The sequence below is a fragment of the Melopsittacus undulatus genome, unplaced genomic scaffold (assembly GCF_012275295.1).
Source record: "Melopsittacus undulatus isolate bMelUnd1 unplaced genomic scaffold, bMelUnd1.mat.Z mat_scaffold_234_arrow_ctg1, whole genome shotgun sequence".
NCBI classification, from domain to species: domain Eukaryota; kingdom Metazoa; phylum Chordata; class Aves; order Psittaciformes; family Psittaculidae; genus Melopsittacus; species Melopsittacus undulatus.
The window spans coordinates 10270-20618 of record NW_022994177.1 but is presented as its reverse complement, the minus strand read 5'-3'; the positions used below and the strand labels follow the sequence as shown (position 1 = coordinate 20618).

The window sequence follows — 10349 nt, the reverse complement described above, 5'->3', positions numbered from 1 at the left end:
CCTCTGATTGGCTGCGGCGGTTGTCAATCACGCTTAGTCCCGCCCGGCGCCGGCTCCGCCCCCCACTCCTCTGATTGGCTGAGGCGCACGTGACCCGCTCCTAGCCACGCCCCTCTCCGGCTCCGCCCCCCCTCTCCTCTGATTGGCTGATGCGCACGTGACCCGCTCCTAGCCACGCCCCTCTCCGGCTCCGCCCCCCCTCTCCTCTGATTGGCTGATGAGTACGTCACCCGCTCGTAGCCACGCCCCTCGTCGGCTCCGCCCCCCCCTCTTCTGATTGGCTGATGAGCACGTCACCCGCTCCTAGCCACGCCCCTCTCCGGCTCCGCCCCCCCTCTCCTCTGATTGGCTGATGAGTACGTCACCCGCTCGTAGCCACGCCCCTCGCCGGCTCCGCCCCCCCCTCTTCTGATTGGCTGATGAGCACGTCACCCGCTCGTAGCCACGCCCCTCTCCGACACCGCCCCCCCACTCCTCTGATTGGCTGACGCGAAGCCGAACCCTCCCGAAGCGGCGGAACCGGCCGAAGAGAACCGAGCGGAGCCGAAGCCGCCTGAGGGGGACGGAGCCGCCCGAAGGGAACCGAGCGGAGCCGAAGCCGCCTGAGGGGGACGGAGCCGCCCGGAGGGACCGGAGTGGCTTCCATGGGGTCCCAGGGGAGCCGACAGCTGCCATTGCCCCCCCCGTTTGCCTCCGCCGAGTCCCGTTACCCCCATGATTCGCCTCGGCTCGGTACGGTACGGTCCGGGCCCGGTTCGGCGGCACAACCCGCACCCCGACTGGCTGAGACGCCTGTCAGTCACTCTTACTCCCGCCCCGCTTCCGTTCGGCTTCTACACTGGCCCCCCCACTCCTCTGATTGGCTGCGGCGCTTGTCAGTCACGCCTAGTCCCGCCCGGCTCCGGCGGCGCCGGATCACTGCTCTGATTGGCTGCGGCGGTTGTCAATCACGCTTAGTCCCGCCCGGCGCCGGCGGCGCCCCCCCACGCCTCTGATTGGCTGCGGCGGTTGTCAATCACGCTTAGTCCCGCCCGGCGCCCACGGCGCCCCCCCACGCCTCTGATTGGCTGCGGCGCTTGTCAATCACGCTTAGTCCCGCCCGGCGCCCACGGCGCCCCCCCACTCCTCTGATTGGCTGCGGCAGTTGTCAATCACGCTTAGTCCCGCCCGGCGCCGACGGCGCCCCCCCACTCCTCTGATTGGCTGCGGCGGTTGTCAATCACGCTTAGTCCCGCCCGGCGCCGACGGCGCCCCCCCACGCCTCTGATTGGCTGCGGCGCTTGTCAATCACGCTTAGTCCCGCCCGGCGCCCACGGCGCCCCCCCACTCCTCTGATTGGCTGCGGCGGTTGTCAATCACGCTTAGTCCCGCCCGGCGCCGGCTCCGCCCCCCACTCCTCTGATTGGCTGAGGCGCACGTGACCCGCTCCTAGCCACGCCCCTCTCCGGCTCCGCCCCCCCTCTCCTCTGATTGGCTGATGCGCACGTGACCCGCTCCTAGCCACGCCCCTCTCCGGCTCCGCCCCCCTCTCCTCTGATTGGCTGATGAGTACGTCACCCGCTCGTAGCCACGCCCCTCGCCGGCTCCGCCCCCCCCCTCTTCTGATTGGCTGATGAGCACGTCACCCGCTCCTAGCCACGCCCCTCTCCGACAACGCCCCCCCACTCCTCTGATTGGCTGACGCGAAGCCGAACCCTCCCGAAGCGGCGGAACCGGCCGAAGAGAACCGAGCGGAGCCGAAGCCACCTGAGGGGGACGGAGCCGCCCGAAGGGAACCGAGCGGAGCCAAAGCCGCCTGAGGGGGACGGAGCCGCCCGGAGGGACCGGAGTGGCTTCCATGGGGTCCCAGGGGAGCCGACAACTGCCATTGCCCCCCCCGTTTGCCTCCGCCGAGTCCCGTTACCCCCATGATTCGCCTCGGCTCGGTACGGTACGGTCCGGGCCCGGTTCGGCGGCACAACCCGCACCCCGACTGGCTGAGACGCCTGTCAGTCACTCTTACTCCCGCCCCGCTTCCGTTCGGCTTCTACACTGGCCCCCCCACTCCTCTGATTGGCTGCGGCGCTTGTCAGTCACGCCAAGTCCCGCCCGGCTCCGGCGGCGCCGGATCACTGCTCTGATTGGCTGCGGCGGTTGTCAATCACGCTTAGTCCCGCCCGGCGCCGGCGGCGCCCCCCAACGCCTCTGATTGGCTGCGGCGGTTGTCAATCACGCTTAGTCCCGCCCGGCGCCCACGGCGCCCCCCCACGCCTCTGATTGGCTGCGGCGCTTGTCAATCACGCTTAGTCCCGCCCGGCGCCCACGGCGCCCCCCCACTCCTCTGATTGGCTGCGGCAGTTGTCAATCACGCTTAGTCCCGCCCGGCGCCGGCGGCGCCCCCCCACGCCTCTGATTGGCTGCGGCGGTTGTCAATCACGCTTAGTCCCGCCCGGCGCCGACCGCGCCCCCCCACGCCTCTGATTGGCTGCGGCGGTTGTCAATCACGCTTAGTCCCGCCCGGCGCCGGCTCCGCCCCCCACTCCTCTGATTGGCTGAGGCGCACGTGACCCGCTCCTAGCCACGCCCCTCTCCGGCTCCGCCCCCCCTCTCCTCTGATTGGCTGATGCGCACGTGACCCGCTCCTAGCCACGCCCCTCGCCGGCTCCGCCCCCCCTCTCCTCTGATTGGCTGCTGCGCACGTGACCCGCTCCTAGCCACGCCCCTCGCCGGCTCCGCCCCCCTCTCCTCTGATTGGCTGATGAGTACGTCACCCGCTCGTAGCCACGCCCCTCGCCGGCTCCGCCCCCCCCCCTTCTGATTGGCTGATGAGCACGTCACCCGCTCCTAGCCACGCCCCTCTCCGCCACCGCCCCCCCACTCCTCTGATTGGCTGACGCGAAGCCGAACCCTCCCGAAGCGGCGGAACCGGCCGAAGAGAACCGAGCGGAGCCGAAGCCGCCTGAGGGGGACGGAGCCGCCCGAAGGGAACCGAGCGGAGCCGAAGCCGCCTGAGGGGGACGGAGCCGCCCGGAGGGACCGGAGTGGCTTCCATGGGGTCCCAGGGGAGCCGACAGCTGCCATTGCCCCCCCCGTTTGCCTCCGCCGAGTCCCGTTACCCCCATGATTCGCCTCGGCTCGGTACGGTACGGTCCGGGCCCGGTTCGGCGGCACAACCCGCACCCCGACTGGCTGAGACGCCTGTCAGTCACTCTTACTCCCGCCCCGCTTCCGTTCGGCTTCTACACTGGCCCCCCCACTCCTCTGATTGGCTGCGGCGCTTGTCAGTCACGCCTAGTCCCGCCCGGCTCCGGCGGCGCCGGATCACTGCTCTGATTGGCTGCGGCGGTTGTCAATCACGCTTAGTCCCGCCCGGCGCCGGCGGCGCACCCCCACTCCTCTGATTGGCTGCGGCGGTTGTCAATCACGCTTAGTCCCGCCCGGCGCCGGCGGCGCCCCCCCCACGCCTCTGATTGGCTGCGGCGGTTGTCAATCACGCTTAGTCCCGCCCGGCGCCGGCTCCGCCCCCCACTCCTCTGATTGGCTGAGGCGCACGTGACCCGCTCCTAGCCACGCCCCTCTCCGGCTCCGCCCCCCCTCTCCTCTGATTGGCTGATGAGTACGTCACCCGCTCCTAGGCACGCCCCTCGCCGGCTCCGCCCCCCTCTCCTCTGATTGGCTGATGAGTACGTCACCCGCTCGTAGCCACGCCCCTCGCCGGCTCCGCCCCCCCCCCTTCTGATTGGCTGATGAGCACGTCACCCGCTCCTAGCCACGCCCCTCTCCGACACCGCCCCCCCACTCCTCTGATTGGCTGACGCGAAGCCGAACCCTCCCGAAGCGGCGGAACCGGCCGAAGAGAACCGAGCGGAGCCGAAGCCGCCTGAGGGGGACGGAGCCGCCCGAAGGGAACCGAGCGGAGCCGAAGCCGCCTGAGGGGGACGGAGCCGCCCGGAGGGACCGGAGTGGCTTCCATGGGGTCCCAGGGGAGCCGACAGCTGCCATTGCCCCCCCCGTTTGCCTCCGCCGAGTCCCGTTACCCCCATGATTCGCCTCGGCTCGGTACGGTACGGTCCGGGCCCGGTTCGGCGGCACAACCCGCACCCCGACTGGCTGAGACGCCTGTCAGTCACTCTTACTCCCGCCCCGCTTCCGTTCGGCTTCTACACTGGCCCCCCCACTCCTCTGATTGGCTGCGGCGCTTGTCAGTCACGCCTAGTCCCGCCCGGCTCCGGCGGCGCCGGATCACTGCTCTGATTGGCTGCGGCGGTTGTCAATCACGCTTAGTCCCGCCCGGCGCCGGCGGCGCCCCCCCACGCCTCTGATTGGCTGCGGCGGTTGTCAATCACGCTTAGTCCCGCCCGGCGCCGACGGCGCCCCCCCACGCCTCTGATTGGCTGCGGCGCTTGTCAATCACGCTTAGTCCCGCCCGGCGCCGGCTCCGCTCCCCACTCCTCTGATTGGCTGAGGCGCACGTGACCCGCTCCTGGCCACGCCCCTCTCCGGCTCCGCCCCCCTCTCCTCTGATTGGCTGATGCGCACGTGACCCGCTCCTAGCCACGCCCCTCTCCGGCTCCGCCCCCCCTCTCCTCTGATTGGCTGCTGCGCACGTGACCCGTTCGTAGCCACGCCCCTCTCCGGCTCCGCCCCCCCTCCTCTGATTGGCTGATGCGCACGTCACCCGCTCGTAGTCACGCCCCTTTCGGTCATCGCCCCCCCACTCCTCTGATTGGCTGAGGCTTCACCCGCGCAGCCGCTTTTCTTCACCGTGTGCAGTACCGAACTTTGGCCACATGATGGCAGCACCAGTCGTCTCTCGGCGCTGCACCTCCGCTTTCCCGACCCGGTTTGCCGCTGATTGCCGCCCGAAGGACACACGGTAGTACCGGACAGCGGCCCCCAGCCGCTTTCTCCCCCGTCTCCCCCCATTTCAATGCTGAATTTTCGACAGAGCGGCCCCCCCCTCCCGTCTTCACCGACACATGACGGCAGCAGCGAGCGGCTTCCGGAGCCGCTCCGCCCCCCCCACCTCCACCACCTGCAGTACCGCCGTTCGGACGCACGGTGGCAGCACACGCTCCCTTTTTCGGTGCCGCAGGGGAAACGGGCTCCGGAGCTGCTGCTCCGCGCCCGGCTTCAGTCCTCCGTGGAATGCTCCTCGGAGCGGTGCTTTTGGTTTTGCAAACGCCGCAGGCATCACCTGCACACACAGAGCTCCTGCCCTCGCTTGGCCACCTGAAATTCAGAGGGAGCTCTGCACACGGCCTCTCCGGTGCCCGATCTCTGGATCTCTCTCTAAGAGATGGGGCTGTTCTCTGGATAAAGCACGCCGGGGTTTGCTCTGTTGAAGAGCCCTTTTCTCCCTGGATCTCCTCCTGGGCTGCAGCCATCAGCCAAAACGGAAAGCACTGCTCATCCTACCTCTTTTACCCCAGGTGCTGCTTTGCCCCCAGATCATTGAGGGAGGAGTTGTGGCTGCTGCCTGGGGTATAAAGGCGCAGTGTTGCCGGGAGAGGCTCATTCAGCTCTCGGGCTTCAGCGGGTGGAGTTCTCTGTGCTGTGCTTTGTGTTTTGTAGCTTTGGAGTCTTGCGGCGTTTTGTGCTGTTGTGCTGGGATGTTTGCCGTAATGGAATCAGCTGAGTGCGGAGCATCAGGACCTCTCAAGGCTTCCCAGTGAGTGCATTAACAAGTGTCTCTGTACGGCTTTCTTTTCAGGGCTGTTATATTTATGTTGTTATAATTTTATTATACTTGTCAGTCACAGCACACGGAGCGCGAGCGTCCAGCCCGGCTCCCACAGTTGGGGAGCCGCTACCGAAAGCTGGTGCTGGGCATCCCCTACACACGGAGGCACCCGGAGCGGTGCCACCAGTATGCCGAGCAAGCCTGGGTAGGGGATGGCCAGCGACAGCTTTTCCGGACAGATTTCAGCCGTCCATGCCTCAGTTTTCCTATCTATAAGCCAGGAACAACAGCAATTCTCCCCTGCTTCCCTGCGCTTCCCAGTTTGCCGGTTTTATTTATTCTCTTCTCTGTTCCTTTGAAAGGCAGCTCCCACCCGTAAGCACCAAAGAGTCCTCCTCAGCCTCGGGTCTGAGTCAGCTCCCCGGGCATGGGGCATTCTGTGCTGCAGGGAACAGAGCGTGCGGGCGACACGGGTCCTGCATGGACAGTAAGTAAAGGGCTCAAAGGAAAAGAGGGGGAAACAGAAAAGTCTAAAGCCATTTTTCAGGGTTCCAGCCCCTTCCCCAAATTGGTTGCTTCTTTTTGGCACTTCCCGCTGTTTCGAAGAGCTTTGATGATGCTGGGTTGTATGAGCCGATAGGCTCAGAGCCCCGCAGTCATGCTTTTGCTGGGCTGATGTTGTCAATTCTCCTTTGTTTTCCCTCAGCCTCGTTGCTGCTCTCGTCTGCGTGCGATCATCCAGGGTGAGACCAGGGGACATACTAGGAAGACTGCTTGGGATGCCTTCCGTCTTCTCCCTGCGTACCAGGAACTCTGTCATCTGACGGTGAGTAATACCAGTGTGCTTTTGTACACGGTATGCAGCCTGCCAAAGTGTTTTGCTTCCAAGTTACCATTGTGTATTACCCAAAAGCAACTGAGACATTTGGGGTTAGCTTTGTATATAGATACAGATGAGGCATCTGAAGCATGTCTGTCTGTAAAAAATACCTACATTTAGATCAGACTCAAATCTCTCTGGAGAAGATGTTGTTCCTTATGGTCCTGCTGAAGTCTGTTTGGAAGAGATACCAAGCAATAGTGGCTCTGTCTAAATAACAAGTATTATTAGTTTGGGCCTGTTTTATTGGCTGGAAAGGCTTCTGAAGAAGCACACCAGCGTACTGGGAATATAATGGGAGGTGTAAAGGGCTTTGTTAACCTTTACTGGGACTTGAATGCTTGTGGTGGAAGGAAAATTTGGCAGGCATAGGTGTTAGTTTGTATAAGGGAAGCCTTAGGTTGGGTGGTGTCAGTGTCGGTTTGGGTCTTACAGGGGTCAGGTTGGATACTGCTGGTGGCCCTTTGGGAGCCATTGGTGTTAGGATGGATAGTACAGAGTGGGTGAGGTTGGAAGGGATTTCCTGCTGTTTACTCCAAGCCCTTGCTCAGCCTCTGGTGCCTTGTCCTCTCTGAACATCTCCAAGATCTCTACAAGTTCTTTGGGCAACGTGTTCTGGTGATTGGTTTGTTTGAGAGTAAACCTTTTCTCTTAATGTTTAAATGAACTTTCCTGCCCTGTGTTTCGTTTCCTGCCCATTGCCTCTGTCTGTGGTTTTGGTTGTGTTGTGACACGGGGAACAGCTCCATGGGGTGCTACAAAATGTCATCAGACAGCCTGGGTGACCTTTGAAGGTACCACCTTTTCCATTGGCAGTGAGATAAGAACCTGGTTTGGGTTTTTGCCTTCCCCTACATGTGTTTGCCTTCCCCCTGATGTGTTTGGAAAATAAAGCTAGGACTGCTGGCTTTTGTGTTGCAAGGAGGGGAACAGGTAGGCAGAGGTATTTGTAGAATATAATGCATCCCATTTTTATTTTATGTAGATGAGGTGCCAACCAGCAATTAATAATGTGGGAAGTTAACCAGATTTGAAGAAACATGAAAGAGGGTTTATGAGTGAATCAGAACTGAGCAGATGACCTGCTTTGATTGAGCTCTATGCACTTGCTGGAATGTTTTTCTTTTTTGGGGGTTTTTTTTTTTTGGTCAGTTGAGGGAGTCAGTGCTGACATGCTGTAGAGAAGTCAATTGGTGAATCTGGGTGAAACTGGCTCAGTTTAATTTGTATACACAGCCCCACAAACATAGGAATTTGTAATCCCTGTGATGGATTTGAAATGAAAATCTACTGCTGTGACATGTGAGGGTGAGCGGACATTGCAATTGCCAGACAGAACACCAGACTTTAACAGTAAAATTCGCTCATCTCATGCAGAAGTGGAGCAGCAGACTGGGTATTATGGTGCAGTTCAGGGCTCAAACTCAGAGAAGCTGTGCTTCAGCTCCTGTTTTCCTAGCATTTAACCATACGAAGAACCTATGGAGAAGCTTGGTTGCAACTTGTGGTCTGCTAGGGTAGTGAAGGAAGTAGGCTGTGAGGGAGATCAGGTCTTTTAAGTTTTAGGTTGCTACTTCTTTGGGCACTTGGAGGACTAGTTTCAGTCTGTTACTGTTCTCTGCTGGTAACAAGGAGTAGCTGATGACTAAGACAGTCAAGGTAACCAGATGGTCCATTGGGCCGTTCCACCTTTCACTTGTACGTGACAGGACTGAGTGGCACAAGCAAGCAACCTATCCTGTCCTGTAAACTCCATTACTATTTATTCCCTTTTTTTCTCAACTTAAACCACATAAAAGCAGCTACTTTTCTTTCCGGGCATAGAAACAATGTTCTCCCTTTAATGAGCTGCTCCATGGTGTGTTCCTACCCATGGATATCATTAAAATAATAAACTCCAGATCATTAATTTGCTGCACACTGCTTGCTGTGTTAATGGCTGCTGCCTTTCCTTCCCGTCATCCTTGATGATACTGAGGGCAGGTGGCTGTTTCTGGGAGGAGCAGTCTGGTTTCCCATGGAGAAGCTGAATTGTTTCATCTCACTCTCCATCACTGGCAATGGCAAACAAGGCTCTTAGATAAATGCATATTGGTGCTTTTTTTCCTTCCTGTTGGAAAAGGTGGTACAGGCTATGTTTGTGTGTGTGTGTTCCAGTATCCAGGGGCTGGTTCATAGCCTGTTGAGCTGTGCTAGATAGTAAAATATGTTACCTCTTCTGAGAACTGATAAATATGCTTAAAAGTCTTCTGTGGAGGTATATGGATAAACTTGAAGTATCTCAGATATATGGTGCTAGATATGTTTGCTAAGGGTTTATATACACTTTGAATTGAGATATGAGTAGTGATCATCAGGGAAGAAATCTTTTCATTAACTTGATTAGGCCACAGATCCTTATACCCTGTCTTGACAGTTCTTGGACAACAACAGTCTTGCCTTAAATGGCATAGATCAAGGTCAGTCAGTAGAATATGAGATGTCTTATAAGTATCCTTACTCTATCCCCCAGTATCATGAATATTTAAAGAACTAATAACTATTTTCAGTGTATACGCAGGTAAGCTTTATCCAAGTAGACAGGTGCTCATTGTGAAGTACAGTTTTAGTCCCTTCTTTGTAATTCTTCTGTATATAGGTTGTGGTAATGGAGAGACAGAAGTGTTTGGCACTGCTGCCAGATTGTAACCAGACCTTACCTCTGCCTTTTTCTTCTCCTTGTAGCTCCTCCAGATGGACCTCCTTTCCAGCTGAACTCAATCACCACTGCACTGATTTCAGGCCTTGTCCACCTAGGAGTCACAAACGTTTTCTTTTTCGTATGTTCCTTAACTCTTCTGTGCAGAAAGTGGCATGACAGTTCAGTCTTGAGTGGCATCTGAAATGCAGGTTTCAGCTGAAACCGGTGATTTACTTGCACTTTTTCTGTGGGGCTGTCTTTCTTGTCCATGAAATATGATTCCATTAAAAAATGTTGACACAATGTTCCAGCTGTATCCAGCTTCTATACCAGCTGTTCTGTATTTTTATTTTGCTAGATTATGTTGTGTAGGTAAAGCAGCAGTGGTATTGGTAACATTCAGAAATGCTCATAAGTTCATACACACGTAGTAAGATAAGGATCTCGTCTATTTTGTCATGGCATTTTTCACATGTTTGCTTCTCAGAAGGACTTTGTTTTATTCTATCTTGGTTAAAAATAAAAACAAACCAAAACTTGCGACACGCTTAGAATAAGTGATTTTGTGTATTGTTCATTTGGAAGTGTTTTTAGATGTATCTTCCATTGGATTGTGATGATAACATGTGAAGGACATAATTTGGTTGCATGTCTTTAAGTCATATAGTTTAAGGCAAACTGCACTTGGTCCCAGGGAATGATGCTGCAGTTCTTGAGGTGGAAAAATCTTTTTCCAGCAAAATCGTTGTGTAAGAAGCAGTGAAAACTTTAACTAATGTTTACCATCAAGTTAATTATGCACAGATGCACAAGTGTCCCAGGCCAAGTGGAATTCTGACCTTTGGCCATCAGAATTGATGAATGGCTTTTGTGGCAAATGAGGAGTGCCAGCAGAAGGGATTCAGGGCCTTGTGTGACTCCTTGGGAGAAGGCTTGGTTTGGAAAAGAGGTCAGATGTGGACTTTGGGTTTCGTTTACCCACATCTATAATGGGGTCAAGAGTAGTTCCACATAGTTCAGTGTGTGGTTCATACTCTGTCCCATGAGGTGGGTCTTCTGTGGCCTAAGTCCAGTTTATTTAAGAACGTTTCATGTGCAGAGCAGTTCACAGCCTGAATTGGTTTAAT

General features: G+C 57.6%; 1 long non-coding RNA gene across 3 annotated transcripts; it reads left to right on the top strand.

The window, feature by feature from the left end:
* The first annotated feature begins 4736 nt into the window (after positions 1-4736).
* LOC117438400 (uncharacterized) lies at positions 4737-9762 on the top strand. 3 transcript variants are annotated; one of them, XR_004550751.1, is made up of 5 exons: positions 4737-4855; positions 5554-5650; positions 6025-6149; positions 6369-6488; positions 9267-9762. It is a non-coding gene; the product is annotated as an uncharacterized lncRNA (long non-coding RNA). The 3 variants fall into 3 exon arrangements; XR_004550753.1 differs by lacking the exon at positions 4737-4855 and adding an exon at positions 4932-5411; XR_004550752.1 differs by lacking the exon at positions 4737-4855 and having other exon boundaries at positions 5434-5650.
* Positions 9763-10349: the final 587 nt, after the last annotated feature.